This window comes from Sciurus vulgaris (assembly GCF_902686455.1).
Source record: "Sciurus vulgaris genome assembly, chromosome: 17".
NCBI lineage: Eukaryota > Metazoa > Chordata > Mammalia > Rodentia > Sciuridae > Sciurus > Sciurus vulgaris.
Window position 1 is genome coordinate 46,356,457 of NC_136478.1, and position 23,945 is coordinate 46,380,401.

At 40.4% G+C, this 23,945-nt stretch overlaps 2 pseudogenes across 2 annotated transcripts; one reads left to right on the top strand and one right to left on the bottom strand.

Moving 5' to 3' along the window:
- The first annotated feature begins 15,274 nt into the window (after positions 1 to 15,274).
- On the top strand, positions 15,275 to 16,626 carry LOC306647795 (putative RNA-binding protein Luc7-like 2; annotated as a pseudogene). Its single transcript has one exon. The product of its transcript is annotated as a putative RNA-binding protein Luc7-like 2 (transcript).
- A 3,292-nt stretch (positions 16,627 to 19,918) lies between these two features.
- Positions 19,919 to 21,112, bottom strand: LOC306647949 (RILP-like protein 2; annotated as a pseudogene). Its single transcript has one exon. The product of its transcript is annotated as an RILP-like protein 2 (transcript).
- Between the last annotated feature and the right edge of the window lie 2,833 nt (positions 21,113 to 23,945).

A 23,945-nucleotide genomic window follows, 5' to 3' on the forward strand; every position in this document is an offset into this window, starting at 1 on the left:
GCTATTACACTAATCTTTATTTTAGAGCTCTCTTTTTTCTCTTTTTCTTCCTTAAATTCTGATAATTTCCACAGCATATATTCTGAGACTCTGGCATTAAATATGTACACTTATAAGTATTATATCATTTTGTGTGATTCACCAATTTATATAAAATATCCTCTGGTTCATCGAGCAGTTTGTGTCAGAGTGTATTTTATCTGACATTTGCATAGTCATTCCAGAGCTCTTACGGTTGTTTCTGAGGAGCACTTTTATTCTCAACTTTTTGTGTTTTAATCTAAACTGAATCCCATATACAAATGAGTATTTTAAATACAGTGCAAAGAATGAAAGTCAGGGCTTCTCTATTACTACGATATATTCTTGGCCCATTTTTATATTTTTACTTTAAAAAAAACATGTATATCTCTTAAGATACATATGGCAGTAGGGTATGTTTTAACATGTACATACCTGGAGTATAACTTCACATTTTTATGGTTTTACATGATATGGACTTACACTGGTTGTAACTCCACATATATGAAGGTGTAAATTTTATTTCAAAACATAGTGTTAATGAATTGATGTGTGTAGCCTCCAACTTGCAATCTCCTTCCGCAAACTCTCAAGTTGCTGGCATTACTTATTGGGGTGTTCTATGCCATTTTATATCTTTTTTTTTTTACCATTTGCCTTAAAATCTGAATTGAGGGACTACTTACTCTTAAAGTAGTACTGATGACAATGTACATCTGCTATTTTTAGTTTGTTTTCCACATACTGTATGCTTTGTGTTCTTCAATTCTTCCATCATTGTTGGTTATTTAGTGATTAGTTAAATTTCCTAGTGTACAATTTTCATTTTCTTCTCATAATTAGCATATATTTTGTTTTAACTTATTGAATTTTAATTAAAATTTAGCTTATTTAGTCAATTTGAATTCATACCATATTTGTTTCAATAGTATACAAAATTCATCTTATTAACAACTTGTCCCTCAACTCTAATATTTTCATCACAGGCTATTTCTTTATACAGTGTGTGTGAGTCTGTGTGTGTGAGTGTGTGTGTGTGCATGTGCCCATCTGCAGTTTGCAATTTGGGTAAAAGCTAGAAGTGTGACCACTGGATTATATGGTAACTTCATTAATACAGTGTTCCTTACCCAGAAGACTATATTTGGCATCCCATTCACAATCTAGAAGAATTCCTATGCTTTGCAATGAAACAATATCTGTAACTAGTGAGTTTTTTCTGTCATTTAGGAGTGATGGGATCTTCTGGTACTTTTAATTTTATTTCCCCAATGACATGTACTGTTCTAATCTTTTCAGAGGTCTTCATGCTGTCTTTAGAGCTTATTTTGTGGAGGATCTTTTAATGTCTCTTGGCAGGGACCATATCCACCAACCTGCTTGACAAGTTCTGAGCATGGGGAAGGGCTTGGCAAGGCCACCATTCCATGTAACTGCTGCTGTCATCTCTCCTAGGAATTGGGTGTTTTCTTGTAATTATCATACTTATAACTGTGCAACTAGAAATCATATTCCCTGGATTGTTGTGAGAAGAATTTAGCCTCAATGAGTTTGTGGAACTTGGGGGAGGATGAGGAATGCTTTAAAAAATGTACCAATATCACACATTTGTTTGAAAATACAGCGTTGAGGAGTTCTTCAGAAAACTACAGTTACAGGAATTGCTTGCTTCTATGCTGAGCACACCTGCCCCAGTTAATGCTTTACCAGTAAATAGCCTAACAAACAGAAGAGGAGAATTATTGTCACAATAGTACTAGGACCACCCTACTTAGCTTACAAGATTGGGTACATTTGTGGTACCCACCTGGAGGGAAACAAGTGAATAAGTATAAGGACCCACCTCCCACAGATCCACCTCTTCCCTATACAGGAGTGTACAATAAAAATGGTGAATAAATAGTTAATATCACATATGTATTACAATAGATAGAGAATAAATCAATGACATAAAGATTAATAGGATAAAATTAGGTACTCACACTGATTGCTTGGCAATAAAATAGCCTAACAGTCTTAATTGAGCTTGTTGAGGTAATAGAGTTTTAAGGTTAAATCAACAACATAATAATATGAACTAAAGATTAGTGCATGTTTTGCTTAGCAGTTCAGTAAAACTAGTTTAAAATAAAAGTCATTATGCTGACAATAGGTCTGACACCAAAGGGTAAACAAAGACCAGTAGGATGAAAAGAGGAAAATGTCTTCCACTGTAATATGTTTAGGTGAGTAACTTTTATTACATACAGAAAGTTGACCTTAATGTACCCTCTGTGTGTTAGACACCTGCTGGAAAGTGTAGCTAATGGCAAATTTTGTGGTAATTTCTCTATAACTTGTATCTTGTTCAATCCTGCTTTACTTAATACTATAAAAGAAGAGCTAAAATAAATCTGAGCAGCACTTCCTTCAAGTTGCTCCAGGAGTTTGAGTCCTTCCTCTGCGCTGACCTCCACCCATCCTTCAGGGAACCCAGGAGTTGCTGGGAATGGCTCCCAGCAATCTCTTTCTTTTCCCCTCTACTATTCTCATTTTCTGCAATTCCTGTGGCATAGATCCTATCATTTCAACTAGCTGGAATTGTTCATTCATTTAGGCACTGCCATTATGCCTTTTGATGATTTTATCATTTAGAAGGTATGCATTGTATAACTTTTCTAAAATTTTGTAGTCCATTTCTCAATTTCCAGTTGTTTCTTTGGTCCACAATTTTAAAGGTGAAATTACCAAAAGGGAACAATGATATCATGAGCCATGCTCAGGCACAGTGTGGTTGGTGGGGAGTAGAGAGCCAGGATATGTAGGACTGGTGAGGGTCAGATGGATGCCAGCAATGGGTCACATTCAGTTTCATGGAGGTGTATGAGATATGCATATTAAGGGCATTTATGTCTGATGAGTGTCAGACATGGGAAAGTGGGCAGCAGGAACACACAGATGATTCCCATGTTTCTCCCTGGATAACTTGCTCACTGGTGACACAAAATTCGTGGCAGGTGTGTTGTGAAGAGCAGATTGATGAAGAAAGGTTTAGTGTGGGATGTGGTGAGTTGTGTGAACTGGGAAACACTACTGTTGTCATCTCTCAGTTGTATATGCAGGGCTGGAGTTCATAACTGACCACTGGCATAGAAATTTAATGGAGAGTCACCCTCTTGGTTGGGTTAAAGGCACACAGAAGCTCTATTATGTACATTTCATCATGGAGGCTTGCAGCAGCTGAAGGTATCATCAGGAAGCTCAGAGGAGAAAAAAGACTAAATGCATTTGACTTACTCAAGACCAGGTTGAGGCCAAAAAAAGAAAAGAAAGAGCCAAAGGACAACAGTGACCTCAAAGCAGAAAACTTAAGCAAGGATAAAACCAATCCCTGGAATAAGTGATGTGGGTGTCACTGGTGACCTGGTGAATGCAAATACAGTGAGATGCCAAGCTGAGTTTCAGCCAGAGCCATCTGCTTAGACAGAGTGAATGGGACTGATATGGAAGCTGGGAGCAGAGAAGACAACACAAAAACAGAGGGGCTGAGGCTGAGGGGAATCTGAAGTTGAACTGGATGAGCAGTGAGGAGAAGAAGCAGAAGACTCCTGTGGGGCAAAGAGGGCAGAGAACATAGGTCCACCTTTTAGGATCTATGCACAGGAGCAGCACCGACTGGGTAGCAAGTCCCCACTCATCAACTCTGAGGAAGATGGGAAGAGGACTCACAGGTGTCTGTGATTAGGAGCTGCAGTGTGATGTGTAAAGTTGGCTGTTGTTTTTAGTAACAGAGTGGAAATGTCAGAAGTTTAAGAACTGACAGGCTTGTTTTGCAGGCAGACAGAGAAGCTCTCTTCTGGGCATTTTGCCATGGAGGCTTGCAGCAGCTGCAGTATATTTAACAAGGTAATCATTGCAGAATAAGCAGGATACTGTCACTTTGACCTCTGACAATTACATAATATCATTATGGCCCCTGTGTTGAAAAAAATGTCCTAATTGTAGCTTCTGACACTCACATAATATTATCATTGTGACCTCCGACAATATTATTTTTGTGGTCTATGACAGTCACAAAATACTCCCACTCTGACCTCTGACACTCAGTACTGTCACTGACCTTCTGACCTTCACATAATACCCTCTTAGTGGCCTGTGATACTGCATAAAATCCACACTCTTATCTCTGCAACTTATCCAATACCCTCACTATGGTCTCTGACACTTACCTGATATCATCTCTGTGTTCTCTGACACTCCTATAATACCCTCACTCTTACCACTGTGCTCACTCACACAATATCTTAACCGTTATCTCTGACCTTTGCATGATATCTTCACTGTGGCCTCTGACATGCACATAATATCCCCAGTATGGTTCCTGACATGGACAAAATATCCTCAATGAGCACTCTGTCCCACACCTAATATCCTAATTGTGGCTCACATAATATCTTTGCTATGGCTTCTGACACTCATGTTCTACCCTCACTCTGATCTCTGACACTCACCTAATACCATAATTGTGTCCTGTGATGCTTTAATATATTAACATTGTGACCTATGATAATCACCAATTAGCAACACTCTGACCCCTGATACTCACTAGTACCATTAGTGTGACCTCTGGCCCTCACATAATACCATCAGTGTGATCTCTGTCACTCACAAAATGCTCTCACTTTGACCTGACTCTCATTATACCCAAAATGTTACCTCTGTAATTTGTTTTGGCAACTGATACTCAAGTAATATCCTCACTGTGGCATCTGGCATTCAATTATTTTTCTCAGTGTGGCCTCTGAAAATCACATAATACTCTCATTTAGGCACTTGTGAAACGTAATATCCTGATTGTAGGTCTGACACTCACATGATACTCTCAACGTGACCTCTTATATCTTACCTGTGACAGGTGTATCTTACCTGTGACCACTGATCTTCCCATGATACCTTCACTGAGTCCTCTGACATGTACAAAATATCCCTAGTATGGTCTCTGACATTGACAAAATTCTAAATGGGGCCTCTGTTACTCATATAAAACCCTTACTGTGGTTCCTGATGGTCACATAATATCCTCACTTGGCCTCTGATGTTCAAGTAATATTCCCAGTGTGGCAACTGAAATTTACATAATATCCTCACCGTGGCCCCTGGCCATCTCATAGTATGCTCACATGGTCTCTGATGCTCACATAATATCTGTACTTGGTCTCTGAAATTCACATAATATCCTCAATGTGGCTTCAACACTCACATAATACCCTCACCATGACCCATAAAATTGATGTAATACCCTGACTCTGGCTTCTGACATTGACATGATATCTCACTCTGGCTTGTGACACTCTCATAATAATCTTTCTGCAAACAGTTACAATCATATAATATCCACTCTGTGACCTCTGACACTAAATATCCTCAATGTGGTTTTGTACCCCCACATACTACCCTCACAGTTACCCCTGATATTCACATAATGCAATCTCTGTGGCCTCTGATATTTATTTAATATTCTCACTGTGGACTCTGGAGTTTATCTGTTATCATCACTTTGCCTCTAACACTCACAAAATAGCCTAAATTTGGCTCCTGATATTAACATAATAGCCTCTCTGTGCCTCTAGACATTGACAAAATAACCTTAACTGTGGTCCCTTACTGTCACCTAGAACCCTAACTTTGTCCTCCAGTATTCACATAATATCCTTACTTGGCTTATGACACTAACATGATATCCTCACTCTGGCCTCAGACACTCATAGAATATTTATCTATTTATCTATCTGTTCTGTGACATTTACATAATACTCTCACTGTAATAGCTGATACATGATACCTTAACTATAACCAATGACTTTCACATAATTCCTCACTGGGCCTCTGGCAGTCAAATATTATCCCAACATGGCTCCTGATATTCACATAATACCTTCCATGTGGTTTCTGAGATTCACATAGTAACCTCACTGTGACCTCTGAAGCTCACATATAATACCCTCATAATACTGAGTGCCTCTGGCACTCAGTATTATCACTGTGGATCATTACATTCACTTATTATCCTCACCTGGCCATTGACACTCACATGACATTATCACTGTGGACCCTGACATTTAATACCTACAGTATGACCCCTCACATTGAAAAAATTTGATGAATGAGGCCTCAGTCACTCATATAATATCATCACTGTGGCATCTAACACTCATTTAATATTTTCACCTGGCCTCTGACAATCTCATAACACCCTCACTGTTGGCCTCTGAAACTCACATAAAAACAATTACCTTGACACTCACAGTATATAGTCACTTAGCATCTTACATTCATAATTCTCAATGTGGCTTCTGACATTTACATCATATTATAACAGTAACCTTGTTACCTAATATCTTCATTGTGCCTGCTGACATTCACATAGTACACTCACTTTAATATCTGGCATTCACTTTATTTCCTCAATGTGGCCTTTGTCACTCATAATAACTTCACTGTAGTCCCTGATATTCACATAATATCCACACTATGGCCTCTGGCATTCACATCATATCTTCACTGTGGTCTGGATGTTAACGGAATTTTCTAAATGTGGCCTCTGACTTTCACATAATATACACATTATAGCCCCCTGAGATTGACCAAATTTCTCACCTGTGGTCTTTGACATTCACACAATATCTTCTCTTTGGCTACTAATGTTCACATATTATGCTCAATGTGATATCTGTCACAGATATAATAATCACACTGTAACATCAGACACTAATATAATACCATCCTGTTGCTTCTGACACTCACATAATACCCACACTGTTTCCTCTGACATCACATAATACCTCACTTTGATCTCTGACACTAAAAAAAATTCTGAAAATGACTTGTGAATCACATTATACCCTTAGTGTGAACTCTTTCTCTTATATAATATACTGACTTGGCCTGCATCACTCATATAATACCCTCAGTGTGACCTCTGCCATCATATAATACCTCACTGTGGTCTCTGAAATTCAAATAATACTTTCACTGTGACCTTTGACATTGATTAATAACCTCATTGTATCCTGTTACACACACAAAATATACAATTTGTGACCATTGACATGTAATGCCTACACTGTGGCCTATGACATTCTTTCCTCATTTAATCTCATATATTCACTGTGACCTCTGACACTCACATAATATAATAATTTTCAACTCTGACACTCACATAATATCCTCAATTTGGTTTCTGACATTCTAGTAATAACCTCACTGTGAGTGATGAATCTCATATAATATCCTCACTCTGGCCCCTGACTTTGACCAAATATAACTGTGGCTTCTGACACTCATGTAATATCCTCAGTGTGTGCGTATGATTAATGAAGTGTTCTAATTTGGCCTCAGACACATAAGATTCTCATTTTGACTTTTGAACTCACATAATATCCTCACTGTGCCTATGGAACTCATCTAACATTCTCATAGTGGCCTCACATAATGTATACAATGGGACCTCTGACACTTACAAAAGACTGTCATTTTGGCCTCTGACACTCACATAATACCCAGTTCACAGTATCAATGATAGGCACATAGTACCTCACTGGGGACTTTGATTTTCTCTTAATATTCTCACTGTGGCCTATGACACTCACATAATATCCTCACTATGGCCTCTGATAGTAGCATAATATGCTCACTGTTGGAACTGATATTCACATAATTTCCTCACTATGTTCTCTGAAATATCACTTATATCCTTATGTGGCCTCTGACATTTATATAATAAACCCAATGTGCCATCTTTATCCTTTAAATTTTTTAATTTTTTCTTTGTAGTTGTGCATGACAGTAAAATGCATTTTGTCATATCATAAAACATGGAGATAACAACCCATTTTTGTGCTTATACTTGATGTGGCATTACACTCATCATGTACTCATATGGTAACGTAGGAAATTTATGTCTAAATTATTCTGTCTTTCCCATTCCCTTCCCTTTCCCTTTTCCTCCACTCAATTCTATCCAATCCCATGAACATCCCCCACAACTATTTTGAGCGTGCATTCACATGTCAGAGTAACCATTTATCCTTTTGTTTTGGGGGATTGGCTTATTTCACTTAGAATTACAGATTTCAGTTCCATGTATTTATTCACAAATGCCATGTTTTTTATATCTGAGTAATATTTCATCGTGTCTATGTACCACAGTTTTATTATACATTCATTTGATAACAGGTACCTCAGTTGGTTCCATATCTTAGCTATTGTGAATTGAGCTGCTATAAATCTTGATGTGGCTGCATCATTATAGTATGCTGATTTAAAAGCTTCTATTTATATGCCAAGAAATGGGTTAACTTTGTCAAATGGTGATTCTATTCCAAGCTTTCTGTTGAATCTTCACACTGTTTTCTAGAGTGGTTTCACCAAATAGTACCCTTATTTTGACCTCTGACCCTCACATCATAGCCTCATTGTGACTGCTGAAACTTATATAAAACACTTACTTTTACTTCTGACCCTCAGATAATATGAACACTGTTGTCTCCACCATTTAAATATCCTGAGATCTCTGACACTTGTATGATATCCTCACTTTGGCCTCTTAAGTCACAATATACCATCATTGTAATATACCATCTGATACTCACATAATACTCTGTGTCTGCTGAAACTCCCATAGTAGTCTCACATGGCATCTGACATTAGTACAATACCCTCACTGTGGCCATGGAAATTCATATAATTCCCTCACTGTAGTCTTTGACAATCACTTACTATCATCACTGTTACTACTGACACTCACATCATATCCTGACTGTGACAACACTCATCACTGAATATCTTCTATAAGGCCTTTGACACTCATATGATAACCTCACTGTGACCTCTCATAATCATATATTCAGACATAATACCCTCACTGCTGTCTCTTATATTCACAAAATGTCCTCACTGTGGTATTGACATTCACATAATATCTTTACTGTGACCTCTGACAATCACATAATGTCTTCTTTTTGTCCATTGAAACTCACATAATACCCTCTCTATGGCCTCTGATACTAACACAATACTATCATAGTGGACTCTGACATTCTCATATTATGCTCACTGTGACCTCTGTAAGTCACATAATACCTGCAGTATGACCTGAGACACTATATCATACCCATAATTTGACCTCTGTCACTGAAATAATGCTCTCACTGTGGCCTCTGAAACTCACATAATATGCTACTTTAAAAACTCACACTCACATAATACCCTCAATATGACCTCTGAAACTCACATTATGTCCTGTGAACTCTAAAACTCATTATTCTCACTGTGACCTCTGATACTCACAATACCCTCACTGTGAATTCTGACACATAGTATCCACACTGTGACCATTGACATACATAATACCCTCATTGTGTCCTGAGCACCATGGACAGAATGGTGACTCCACATTCCAGGAGGGCAGCTAAGATAGGGACAGAATCAGGGAAAACCCTTGTACACTACAAGGCAGCAACTTCTATGCCTGCAACAACTCACAACTCCACAGATATCAACTCTAATTTTATTCCTTTTTAAAAATTGTAGCCAGCCTAGTGACTGTGAAGATATTTACCATTTTTGTTGTTGTTGTTGTTGTTGTTGTTGTTGTTTCATTCTCTCTCTCTTTCTTCCTCTCTTTTTGGTCTTATTTGTACTTGTTTTTGTTAATTTATTGTACAGGAAAATGAATCAGGCAGGGTAGGAAACCAAGCTGCATGTTCAGCCCTTTTTGTTTTGTTGCTTTGGAACATGGTCTCACTAACTTACCTGGAGTGACCTCAAACTTGGAATGCTCCTGCCTCAGTATACTGAACTGCTTTACTTACAGGTTTTCTCCACATGCCTGGTTACTACAACAGATTTTGGATGACTACAACACAGCTATTTTTACACAAAAAGGAAAAATATACCTCAAGTAGAACTTCATTAAGATAATTCTAAAAAAAATATATATATATAGTGTAGGGAAAACAAAATATATGTATTATAAATGAGATATAAAATCATAAAACTAAAATTCAATAGATATAAGTCAGAATATTGATGCAGATATATGATAAAATTATACACATGTTCTTAATATTGCTGCAGGTTATTTTACTGACAAAAATTGGATGTATTACTTAATAAATAATTTTGTTCAGAGGTACAATTCTGAAAAAGAGTTAATAAAATTAATAAAAGTTGCAATGTTGTCTTAGATGTTTTGTCATAAATTGACACTGCATTCGGTTTGCATAATTTTAATCATTTGAGTGTCAGCACTGATCAGCATCAAAGGAATGACCTTGCCAATGTCATTGGCCACAGCACTGTGGGTGTCCACCAGGATGGGGTCATTTTTAAATGTCATGTTTATGAACACTGACATGATGGAGTGTGCACAATACAGGACAGCAAAGCAGCTGATGAACAACAGAATAGTATGAGTGGCCCTTTGTTCTACGGAGCTTCTGGAAGAATACCTGGAGCTATGAAGAGGCATGGCCCACTCTTTGTGTCTGTGCAAGAGAATTATCATGTATCCATTAGAAAGATCCATAAGACCCACAAAGACAGCTATAAACAACATCATGATGAAAAAGATGCCCCGTGGATGTAGTTTATGGGCAGAAAGGAACAGTGATCATTGACAGACAGGAGACCAGGCTGGGTCTTCTTGGTTGTGGTCACAGTATAGAAAATCATGTTGCTATAGGTGTACATTGTGAGAATCCACAAGAAAACAATAGCAGGTTGGAAATTGTGGTCTTAAATTTGAAATTGGCCATCTAGGAGCCACTGGGGCTGAAATACACTCAGGTGGTGCAGATTCAGTGTCCCCTCATGACCTTGAGCAGGCAGACAAGCACTTTGCCTTTGAAGTCACCTGGAATGACCTGTGCTTCCCCCAAAGTCTGTCAGTACCAAAAGTCCTGTGCAGAGGAGCATGCACATGTGTATTAGACACAAGTGAGTGATTGGGAGGGCCACGATCATGGCCTTGAGGTCCACAAGGGCAGAGGTAATGTGGCAGCAAGGCAGTAATGAGCATGCTGAGATTCCATTGCACCTTTTGGAATGGAAGGCATCTTTAAAGGCAATATTTCTGGCATGTTTGTTCATCTTCACAGGAATTTTGAAGCAAATGATTTGTTTCTGGAAAGAAATATAATTATTTGAGAGCAGTAACATTTTTATTGACATGTTTCCTATATCCATTTCACCCTTTTCAGTCCCTAGAAACATCCCTTTATGTAACTATTTGTATGTAAATAGGATAAGGTCTGATTCCCCATTTCAGTGTCATTTCAAGGGCTGGGCCATGTCTGGTGGTACAGCATACAGCACTGGTGGTAAAGCACTCACAGAGGGCACAAGAAGCCCTGATGTCATACCAAGCACTGCAGTAAAATGTAAATGAAATTTTATTTATCATCATTTATTACTCCAAATCATGATTTTGTAAATGAGGACAAACTGAGTTGCCATTATCAGACCCTTCTCACTGAGCCTTTAGTACCCACTCTGCTTTCTCTTATATCATAAATTACTTTATGTCATGGAGAACTTTACTTTTCCATCTTCCCTGCATGCATATTTTAGATAGAGACATTCTGTTACCAAAAGCTTAGTCCTCGTCCCTTTAGCCAATTCATGAAAATTTAATGAGGACATGGGTTTTAGAAAAGGGAAAAAGAAGGTTTATTGTTTTGCATTCAAAGGAGAACACATAGGGAACTCCATTCCCAGAAACTGTGGTTCTGTCCATCAGATGAAAGAGAGGTCTTTCATAAAAACTTTCCAAGTCTCTTTCCAGCTGTGTGTTGACAGGGGGTCCCAGGTGCACCCTGATGGTATGTTGAAATTCACTTGTTAATTTGGGAGGTAGTCACTTTCTAGATCTTCTGATGATATCTATTTTCTGAAGGAGCACAGACAACTCAAGTAAATATAGTTTTCTGTCCCCAAGATAGGAAGGGGGAGAGGGAAAAGAGAAAAGAAAAACATGTCTCTTTTAAAGTAAGCAGCAAGGGCTATACTCAAAAGGCAAAGTGGACTTGATTACATTTCCCCATTCTCATATCTACATTTCATTTCTATGGTAAAATGGGTGAGGGCATCTCCATGCTGCTCGCTGCTGAGAGAGGGTGAAGTTGGGGGTAAGAATTCCAAGGTCCTTCCTTTCTCTCAGTTGGGTCATGGACAGTTAAGGGTACTTAGCATCATGGCTCTCCAGTGGTCCATGATTGCAGGTGACTGGACAGGTCAAGGATCTTGCTTGGACAACAATGAACAAGACAGTAAAGGATCACCTTTTTTTAAACAATTAATATAAAAGATAGTAGTATTTCATTCATTCTCTGAAATGCAGGACACACTTCTGTCTCCAGAGTCCTTTGTGTTCTTTAAAATATTAGGCACTCCCCCAAGAACTCTTCCTTTATAGACTCCAGTTTCACTTACATTTGTTAGAGCTATCACAAGGGTAAATCTTAAGTTATATCTCTTTTTGCAACAAACATTGTGTTTTTATTTAAGCATTCATGTACAACTGTGTTTGTCTATACTCTCCTGCCAAGTGTTTGAAACAAATTTGTTCAAAACTGATCTTGTTCTTCTCTATTGTTACTTATCAGATAAGAGTACTTAGAATCACTTTTGGGAACAGGTGTGACACCTCTTGATTCCTTTAGCTTTCCTCTACCAGTCGTGCCATCTGCCAGGATGGGTCAGGGTCTTACTGACCATATGTGGCTTCTCTTAGAAGCATCAAGAACATTTCCCTTTCCAGTGTCCCTTGTTTTTACAGAATGTGCACTGGTTAGTTTCCTGTTCTGTATGACCTTCTCAATCGCCCTGATTGGCAGATATGTTGACTCTTTGGAGTTGCAGAACTCTTCTAGGGGTCCCATCCTTCTCTGGATCTTCCTAATCTCAGGGGGCAAAAGCCAACTATTGGCTGCTTTTTCTTTGGCCCTTTAACTTTCCTGACTTTAGTCTCCATGTTTTTTGTTTTAAACGTCCAGCAGACCAGTTTAAACAGTTTTTAAGTGGAGTATTGGGTTTTAATCTAGTCTCTTTAGAGGTGTGGTTTTAATTATAGTTACCCATTGCATTTTTTTTGTGGTCAATATCAGGACTGGAAGGTGTCTTATATTCTGTCTGTCCTACAGGTGATGGCTTTTTATCTCAATTTATCTCAGGTTGTTCTATTAGAGGTTTTATCAGGTTGTACCTTTTTAAAATATTAACAGGCAACAGTTAAAAATTAACAAGGAAAATATAAAATGAAATAAAGAGCAACATATCCAGTTTGTATAATCACTATAATCTAAGGAAAATAATTTTCAAAATGTCAAAGCTTACCTACTTACATGTCTCCTGTTTATTAATCTTTACAATAAAAATTTATCCTTTAAACTAGACTTTAAATGAGTTTCAGTCTAGCCTAATTTGAAGTAATCCTAACATTGAGTAAGTTGAAGGGTAGTGTCTTAACTCCAGCGAGGTGAGTTAAATCTCACAAATCTCAGGTAACGTGTTTTTATTCCCAAAGCTGATCTTTGTCTCCTTTTAAATTATAATTTTATGAAGTCTTTATATACTGTTTAACACAAAACAACATTGCATCTGAAATATGAGCAATATATATGCTGCTTAACACAATGCAACTTTGCACCTGAAACATGAGCTGAACCATTTGAGATGCTAGTGGATGTGGGAGGAACTGGGTTTAACCAGACCACAACAGGATCCAGGGCTAGAGGGGAAACATGCAATCCCTGTATGTTAAGTAGGTAAGTAGAGGAGAAGCCAAGTGGCCAGAATGCAGTGGAACAAGTGGGTGGAGTGGATTTGGTACTGCAGAGCAGACCCAAGTGGAGCCCAAATGCTGGCTTTAGCGTAAGAGACAAACTTAGTGGAGCTGAAGAGATGGGCAGTGAGAAAACCTCAGAGTTAACTGGAACCCAGTGGAGACCAGCAAATCAACTAAGCTGGTGGGGCAGAGACAGCAAAATATCAGAGCTTGCAGAGCAGAGCTGAGATGAACCTGTAAAGCCTAATCCTTAACAGAAGATCTCTGGGCATGTGGAAAGAGCACCCTGCCCTGGACTTATCATGTGAGCACTGCAGGTTAGAGGGGTGTGGTGGGTGTATGGCCCCAGGCAAAGGGAGCCTAGAGAATCTTGTAAGCTTTGGAACTCCTGTCAGAATTTTCTGTGGAGGCTCTGGCTGGTGGCAGTGTGGTGGCAGTGTGTCTGAAATGCAGGACACACTTCTGTCTCCAGAGTCCTTTGTGTTCTTTAAAATATTAGGCACTCCCCCAAGAGTGCCTAATAGGGAGGCGAGAGCTTGCTTAGTCCATGTCGCTTCTGTTCCCAGAACCGGACGGAGAGTGAGGGCACGAGGGTCGCTTTCGGGAGCTGCTTTCTTCCACATATATGTCGTTGTGAGGAGCGCAGCCTAGACTCTCCCGGGACCCCTCCAGCTCTCCTTCTGCACACCTGGAGGCGGTGGCAGCCACCGAGACAGCATCACACCTCCCCACTCCCCTTCCCCTCATTCCCCCGCCTGATAGGGCCCTGTCTGTGCCCCCACCCGTCCCTCCATTATACTGCGGCCATGTTGGTGCAGGTCCAGATGCACAGCTATGCTGGACCAGTTGATGGGTACCTCCAGGGAAGGGCCCTGGTGGTGGCAACCACCTGTGTGCCACTGAAAACCATCCTGATGCCTGGCATAGTGCATAAATGGAAGCAGGGTACCCCGTGAGTTGAAACACGGGTCACACTATATAAAGTTTGTATATGTGAATCAGTGTAACTCATACCCATGTAACTAGGGGTCTGACTGTATTTGGATTTTTCTGATAAGGCATCATGGGCTAAGGAAAAGAGCACTGAACTGAGACTCAGGAGACCTGGTCTCTAATTGTAACCTTGGTTGTGAACTATGTACAACTGATGTTTGACCTATTTGATTCAATGTGAAAAGAATTAACCAGCTGCCCCTGCTGAATCTTTTGTCATGCCTTCTGAATATGCCATTTCTTCGTAGCCGAAGATAGCTTTCATTACTTCTAATTTTGTGTGTAGAAAATTCTGGATGAGAGAAGGCACCAGATATCCAGAGTACAAGTGTTACTGTATCAGAATTGCAGCTCTGTAACCTTCACAGTTGTTGATCACATAGCATGGTCATCCACTCACAGTTTAAAAAAAAATATAGGAGCATCGGACAGAGTGGGAGATACTACTCATTAACAAATCAAATTCAGTGATGACAGAGTATGCAAGAGTCACCTTCTCAACTGTTGCCCCCATGATGTCCTATCTGGCACTAGAATGTATCTTGGAGAATGTCTGAAAGTCCATGACCTGGCCTTCAGAGCAGATTATGAAATTGCATCCAAAGAACAGGACTTTTTCTTTGAACTTGATGCCATGGATCATCTGCAGTCATTCATTGCAAATTGTGATCAAAGAACAGAAGTGACTAAGAAGAGATTAGCAGAAACTCAAGAGAAAAGTGCTCAAGTAACAGTAAAGGCAGAATGTGTTCATGGATTAAATGAAGAAATTGGTAAATTGTTAGCCAAGGTGGAAGAGCTAGGAGCTGAAGGGAATGTGGAAGAATCCCAGAAATTGATGAAGTAGAGAAAGCATGGGCAAAGAAAAGAGAAGCAGAGGAAGTCTATTGGAATTCTGTGCCAGCTTCCAGTTTCCAACAGCAGAAACTTCGAGTCTGTGAAGTCTGCTCTGCCTATTTATGTCTTCATGATAATGACAGACGACTGACTGATCATTTTGGGGGTAAACTGCACCTGGGATTTATTGAAATAAGAGAGAAGCTTGAAGAATTAAAGAGAGTCGTAGCCGAGAAGCAAAAGAAAAGAAATCAGGAGCACCCGAAACGAAGAGAAGAAAGGGAGTGAAGAAAGGGAGAAGCTGAGGAGGTCCGATCACATAGCAAGAATCCTAAAAGATCCAGGTTCATAGAACATCGCAGACACCGGTCTGGCTCTATGTCTAGAGAACGCAAGAAGATGACTCGATCCAAGTCTCGGGAGAAACACCATCGCCACGGATCCTGCTCCAGCAGTCGCAGCCAGAACCATAGTCACCAGAGAAGTCGTCACAGTTCTAGAGATAGGAGCAGAGAGCGATCCAAGAGACTCTCAAAAGAAAGAGTCAGAGACCAAGACTAGCATCATGTGACAGAGACAGGAGTTCAAGAGACAGACCAAGGTCGAAAAGATAAGAAGCAGTCCTATGAGAGTGTTAATGGCAGATCAGAAGATAGGAGGAGCTCTGAAGAGCGCGAAGCAGGGGAGATCTAATTAGCTGTGTACATACCTTCAACCCTTAAGCTTCCTATGGAGCCACGCACTATTGTTTAGTTTATAGCTGTTCAGGGTGACAGTGAGTGAGCAGTTCCAGACATTGATCCAGCAGGCTAGATGTACAGCATCTAACTTGATCTGAACTGAACCTGTTTTCCTTGAGGAAGCCTAAAACTACATCCATAGTTTCTGGTGAACCTGTAATACAGTTCTGAGAATGCAGTACTATATAATAAGACATTGATCTCTATTCTTTTAAGTAGGAGTGATAGTGAATGAATTATGTTACTTGCCTTGCGAGTTTTTGAACATTTGTAAGACTCTGCCTTCCTTTCTACTCCAAGCAACAGGAGTAGAAAAAAAATTGGGGAATTTTTTCTTTTTAATTCTCTTTCTCAGACTTTTGTATCCCCTAATACCTGCACCCTCCAACTGTAAGAGAGAGGGTCAGGGAAGCAGTATAACTTCTGTTCTAAGGTTCTCCTCCCATTATTAATTACTAGCTAATTACAGTTCAGAGCATTTATACTGGAATGTGTGCTGGAGAAATTAAAAATACGGGGGTTTGTTGGATGGTGCCTATTTAGAGTTGAAAGTTGAACAGCTGTTGCATTACATATTTTTGCTTTTTTATAGAAATTTCAAAATCAGACTTGTCTTGATTTTTTTGTTCCATCAAATTTCTATGTTCAGGATGTTCTGGGGGTGGGGGCAGGGACTCTTTCATAATAAGCACTTGTTTTATTTTGTGTGTGTGGAGTATAAAGGCTACACCCTTATTGTAAAAATATTAATAATAAAATGAAAGAAACAATCACCACCACCTTCATTAAACTGTAACTTGTCTAGTATATTGTCACTAGAACTAAAAAAAAAAAAAAAAAAAGTTTCTGTGGGCCAATAGGAAAACAGGGCCCTTGTGCTTCCCCTGCCCTAGTTGTGAGGTCAGAATCTTTTGTCTTGGAGCCTGTTTTCCACTTTTAAATTAGGAAATGTAGGGAGGCTGAAGATGCCATGTTGTAACCTTCCTCAGTTCCTCCCTCTCACAGGATGCTGTGAAATTTCTGTGAATTCAGGTGGGTTGAGGTCCCTGGGTTTTCTGGGTTGGGTCCTGGGGAATGTCTCCATAGAGACTTTGTTTCTGGTGAGTGATCATTGTCCCAGGTATGTTCACAGACTTCTCCTTGTGTCTGCTGTGTAGATGATGTGACCTGGAGGTCCACAGAGGGTAAGGACATGGTGTGCAATGTCAGTTGCTGAAGCTTGTTAGGATGCCACAGTTCACCCTACCCATGGGCAAGGGCTTCCTGGTGCCTGGACAGTTAGAGAAGCATAGATGGGGAAGGTGTCCTTGACCCTTGACATGGGCAACCTTGGGGGACTCACTGCATCGGCAAAGCTGGTCAAGGCTGGTGCAAGGCCAAGTCCCTATCTTAAAGATAATTTGGCATGGTTGTGGTAGGACATCTGGGTTTTGACAGTGCTATCATTTAATGTTATATAAGGAAACATATCCCCCATGTATTTAAAATAAAACTAGTGTGTACCAGACTTTGTTCTACCCAGAGAGGACATAAAGGTCAACAAAGCAGCCAGGAATTGCTGCTTCCATTCTGGTGAAAGCTGTGGTTCCACTGGTATGGCCCAGAAATTCAGGCACTAAACAAACATGGAACACTGGTGACATCGCAGTTATCATTAACAAATTCTGTTTCCCTCAAATGTTGAAGCTTGAACATTAGGCAATCTCACTGAGGCAAGTGTAGAAAGCAAGTTTTATTTAAATAATAGTAACATAAACTTGGTGTCTTGGTATACCATGAAGTATGAACATCTTGCCACTTTCACACATTTCAGGTTTTCTCTGTTCACCTGCCCTCTTCCCCCTTTTCTTTCTCCTTGCTGTGTAGGACCAGGAGATTAAGGTGTGATGGTGAAATGCTGAGAAGCAAGTGGACTGGAAGGGCCAAGGTGTAGTAAGTCAGGCAGGTTGCAGCCCAGGAAGCATTAATTAGCTACTGCTACAACAACCTGCAGGGAGAGACCACTCCTGGACACGTTATCTAAGCAACAGGTGGAGCAGGAACAGGTTATTTTGGTAAGGAATCTGGAGGCAATATTTCAATCACCCAGATGGAGTTCACCTTCTACTTCCCAGATACAAACTGGCATCCATTTTCATGTTATGACCTGAATACCTATCTACATGTACTACCTGTCTTTGATTATTATTATTACTTCAATGATATCTTTAGGCATCTGATCTAATGTTATCATACTTGGCAAAGTTTCAGGTGCTCAATTATTTTAAAGCATACCTGTCATCATGTCACTTAGCTGCTACCAGTCCTTTCCTAACAGTGAGATAAAGCCCTCCTTCAGGAACTGGCCCTGACCTACTTCTCCAGTTGCACCTCCCCATCCTTCTCTACCATTTCAAGAACACCTGTCTCACCCCACGAGAACATACCTCTCTGCTTGATGTGGGGTTTTCCCTTGTAAGAAATTCTAATTTCCTTTTTTTTTTTTTTTTATAAAGAACAAATCAGATGATCCATGGTGCAGGTAAAAGCCGTCCAGTAAGCCAGGGTCACCTACCAAGAAGACAAGCCCCCAGAACACATGCACTTCTTTGTACAGTGCAGCCACCTGTACACTCCACGGTGCATGTCACAGATTCCTAAATGCACATTTTTTTCCACATTTTAACATATTAAGAAATCAAGATGAGCCTTAAAAGCAATAGTCTCTTGCAGTTACAATCTGCGGGGCAGGTGTGGTGGCATTCACCTGGGATGCCAGCTATGTGGGAGTTGAGGCAGGAGGATGAGGAGGTAAGAGCCAGCCTGGGCAATTTAGCAAGCCCCTTCTCAAAAAGGGGTGAGGGCTACGGATGTAGCTCACTGGGAAAAGGCCACTGGGTTTGATCCCCAGTACCAAAAAATAAAATAAAATAAAAAATAAAAAAAATTATACTTTCAGCATTTTTTCTTTCATAGTAACATAATGGAGCATCACTGAAATGTATGTCATTGTGCAACACACACACACACACACACACACACACACACACACACAGATGCATATGCCACACACACCGCCTTAATTCTAAAGGTCCACTGTAAAACAGTCATAGAAAGTACAAAAGTCTCCCAGCCGGAGGCTGGGGCTGGGACTCAGTGGCAGAGTGCTTGCCTGGCATGTGTGAGGCTCAGGGTTCAATCCTCAGCACCGCATATAAATAAAGAAATAAAAGATGCATTGACAATTAAAAAATATTTTAAAAGTCTCTCAGCAGATCAGGAGACTGAGTGGGGAGGATCAGAAGTTCGAGGCCAGACTCAGCAATTTAGCAAGACCCCGTCTCAAAACACAAAATAAAAAGGGCTGGGCATATGGCTCAGTGGTTAAGGAACCCTGGGTTCAATCCCCAGTACAAAAGGAAGAAGAAGAAAGAAGAAAGAAGAAAGAAGAAAGAAGAAGAAGAAGAAGAAGAAGAAGAAGAAGAAGAAGAAGAAGAAGAAGAAATAAAAAGGAAGAAAGAAGTACAAAAGTCATTTAACTTTAATATAAAATCTTATAAAGAAAGTCACATGAGCTAAATCAAATATTCATGAAGTACCAGTGAGGTCACCACTGGAAAGTCAATACCTTTCTCCCTGCCTCCCTTGCCCCGTGTTGAAGACCTGGGACATCAGGGACGGGGTACTGCACGCTGCAGGCGGTGGAGACAGGAGGTGGCTCATCTCACACTCCTGCTTTCAGGACTTCTTCACGCTGCTTCTCCAGCCCTGGCCAGAGATTCCAGGGTGTTCAGTTCTGCAGCCTGAGGGAACCTTGGCTTCTTCCTCAGAAGCAAATTATAAAGCACAGTGCAGCAGAGAAAGGTCTGGAAGGCATCTGGGCTGTTGTCAAGTCTGAAGTCAGAGGTCATGGCCTTCGATCTAGGTCTGCTTCCCTGACCGGAAAGAGAACAGCTTCTTCATGATGGTCTTTTCCTCCTTGCTGCTGTCGGCACTGCAGGCTCTGGAAACCCCAGCACCTTTTCCTCTCCTTGCCGCTGGGCCTTCTCTTGGTGCAATCAGGCCACTCTTGTAGCACTGCAGCTCCTCCTGCGCCACCAGCAGCTGAGACTTGAGCTTGTTCCTCTCCTGCAGCACGTCCCGCAGCTCCTGCAGCGTGAAGTGCGGCCGGCTGGGGTCCGTCAGGTCCACCACCGTTTTGTCTGGTTCCAGGTTCACCTCCTCGGGGGCCGGCGGGCCCCCTCTCCTCATACCTTCCACCTCCTGCCTGAGGTTGTCCCTCTCCATCCTCAGCTCCTCCAAGGCCAGGCTGCCCTTCTCCACCAGCGCCTCCAGCATCTCCAGCACGCAGACGATCTTGAACTGCAGCTGGGTCACCCAGGGGTCGCTGCCCAAGGCCATCAGCTCGCGGCCCACCACGTAGGAGATGTTGTACACGTCCTGGGTGGTCAGCTGGAAGGGGCTCTTCTCAGGACGCCCTCGGCCCGGCCTTGTCACCCTCTTCATCCTCATCCTCCTCCTCTCGCACAGGGGGCTTCTCCATGGCCGCGGGACCCTGGAGGCCACCACCGGAGTCGTTTGCTCGGAGTTTCCAAAAGCACAACTTCTTCCAGGCACCAAGAACTTTCCGCCTGGCCGGGACCCCGCCTGCCCAATCAGCACCGGGTGGAGGGTGGACCCTGGAGGGCGCTGCGCGGGTCCACTCCTGTGCAGACGCGGGCGCAGGCGGTGCCCACGGATGACCATGCCGGATCGAAGCTGCAGGATGTGGTTTGAGGCCCAGGAGGAGAAGGGAGCTGGCGCAGTGGAGAAGAGGAACCGGGAGGCCCCGGTGGCGGCGGCTGGGGCCTGCCCTGCAGCGCGGCCCTAATTTCTTATTAGACATAAGATGATGGCAGAAGTATACTTATGACTTTTTCTAGAGTCCACTGGCCTGGTTAATGGAAGTTTTAAAATTAGAAAGTTCTTCAGTACTTGTTTTGCAAGCAGCATGTATTTTTTATACAACCCTTAATTTTATGTATGGAATTTCCCCCAGCTATGAAAGAGAGTGCTATTACACTCACTACCCAGACTATTTATTACCATCTTGTAGAAGATGATGAAAAATAAAAATGGCTATGGATATAGCTCAGTGGTTAGGTGCCTTTGTGTTCAATCCCCAGTACCAAATTCTTTTTTATATCTCTCTGTAAAAAGAAAAATTTATATTTTCTAAATATGAGATATATAGCATCATAAAATGTTTCCAGTCTCAAGTTCAAAAACATTTGCCTCAAAAATAAGGGAGTAAGAATTAATTATTTTTATTTCTTTGGGCCATGCTGTTCTATACAAAGGAAAAATATAAATTTTAAAAATTTATGAACAAGAGATATCACTTATATATTCAGAATTGTGTAAGTTACTTGGTTAAGATATTGGAAAATGTGGATTTTTAAAATTATAAACTGTAGAGTAGCATTACAGACATTTGACATTGTTTAAAATATTGATCAAGTCAGCTGACATATTTCTTCATTCGCACTTTCTGCATATTTGGATTGTGCTTCCATGATAAAACTGACAAAATAGATAAGAAAAATAATTGTCAAAGGTCCACCTGTCCTTTTATTTCATGGGCCACACTGTTTCATTAGCACACAGCCCTGTTATTTTGTGATGTCCATGTGCATAGATATAAATGACATATGGCAATTTTAGTGCATTTAATTCAGGTAACATAAAATGTATAATGATACATTTAAAAAAAAACACCTGAAATTGATATATTTTGTCATCTAATCAAAACAGTGAATGAGAGTGCTAAGTATTCTATAAAATACTTCTTTTCTTTTATTTCAGGTCAATTCAATTCAATCACTTGAGCTTTCCACACACAGTATGAAAGCAACTCGAAGTGCCATGTTTAAATCATCTGACTCAGGGTGTTGGAGTATATTATTTTCAGCATTCTTCAGAATACTTTGGTCATTGTGGTATTTCTTATTTCCATCAATCACTCTGGATCTTCCACTTTTTGCCATGTTATTCTCTTCCACTACCTCTCACTTGAGTCATGCTTGAATGTGGAGTGAATCTCTTCCAATTATTGAAGACAGAAGCACTGTTGGAACCCAGATGGACCACACAAGAACTTGGAGATTTTTCCTACGTGGTATAGATTCTGCCATAGACACAAGCAGATGGTGTGAGAACTTGGGATGTCTTTCAAGCAGGACTTTCTCCTTCCCACCTCAGTGACAGCAGAAAAGAATGTCTTTCCTGTTAACTTTGGCTTGCCAAATATCTTCTACTTCTGTGACTGAGAATTCTGTTTCACAATTAAAGCCACACTTTATTTGTCCTATTATGTGCACCACAAAGTACACAAATTGTTTTGCTGAAATTCTAGCCATGATTTGTTAAGTAGAGTATGCACATTAAATACATAACTTGTGGGAAGTGAGGTGGGCTATTGAAAAACCAATCTCCAATAATTTTCTCCTCAAGCATGAGTGAAGAAAAATTATATTGTAGAAAGTTTTCTTACCATCCAAGGAATCCTAGTTATGGAACAGAGGGATGAAAAGATGCTGTAGTGGATGGGTGGGTGTCAGTTTCCTGAGGTCTTATGTCCTGCCTTTCCTCCATGAAGGGAGTGAAAATTTTGAGAATGGATTTGGTAGACCTACTGATACAAAATGACCACCAAAATCTCAAAGGTAAATATATTAAAAAAAGACAGGGTGGTTGTGGTTCATTAACTGTCAGTACACTATTATCGTTTCAGTGGGTGAGGCCTGTTCATTCTTTAGGGTAAGCCTGAGGCTGCCACTAGACCCCATGTCTCCTGTTATTCAAAACCTGAATCACTGTTGTGTATTTTTAAAAAGTTCCTAAACTCATGCAATATTTCCAGTGTTGATACAGCATTGTCAACTAGAAGTACAGCTACATAAGGATTGAGAAAACCAGTCTTGAATATCCAACATTATGGTATATTACAAAATAGTCTCAGCAACCCCAAAATCCCCATTCTGTGTCTCTTCATTCTCTTCCATTCCCACAAACTCCCAGAAACCATTAATTTTTGTTGTTTATTTTTTCAAATGATCCAGAGATCATCCAGTTTGAATCACAAAGGTCTATCTTTTTGGACCAACTGTTTTCCTTAGCAACAGTCATTTTTTTCTTGTTTGTTAGCCCATTTCTTTTTATAGTCAAATGACACCTAATTGTATAGGTGGGTTAGTCACATATGTGACTACTTACTAAAGTGTATCTTGATTCCTTCCTATTCATGGAAGTTATAAATGAAGAAACTGTGAACTGTTATATGCCAGTTATTTTGTGGACATAAGCTTTTCACTGGATTGGATAAGCAGCCAGTAATGTGATTACAGGATCATATGGCCAACATGTTTGGCTATGCAAGGATGTAGCAAATTGTCTTCTGTAGTATCCCTCTGGGAATATATGAGAGTCCCTGGACTTCTGTTTCTCAGCACTTGATTTTGTGATTTCAGATTTTGCCCGTCTCTTATAGGAGTATTTCAAATGCAATCTCT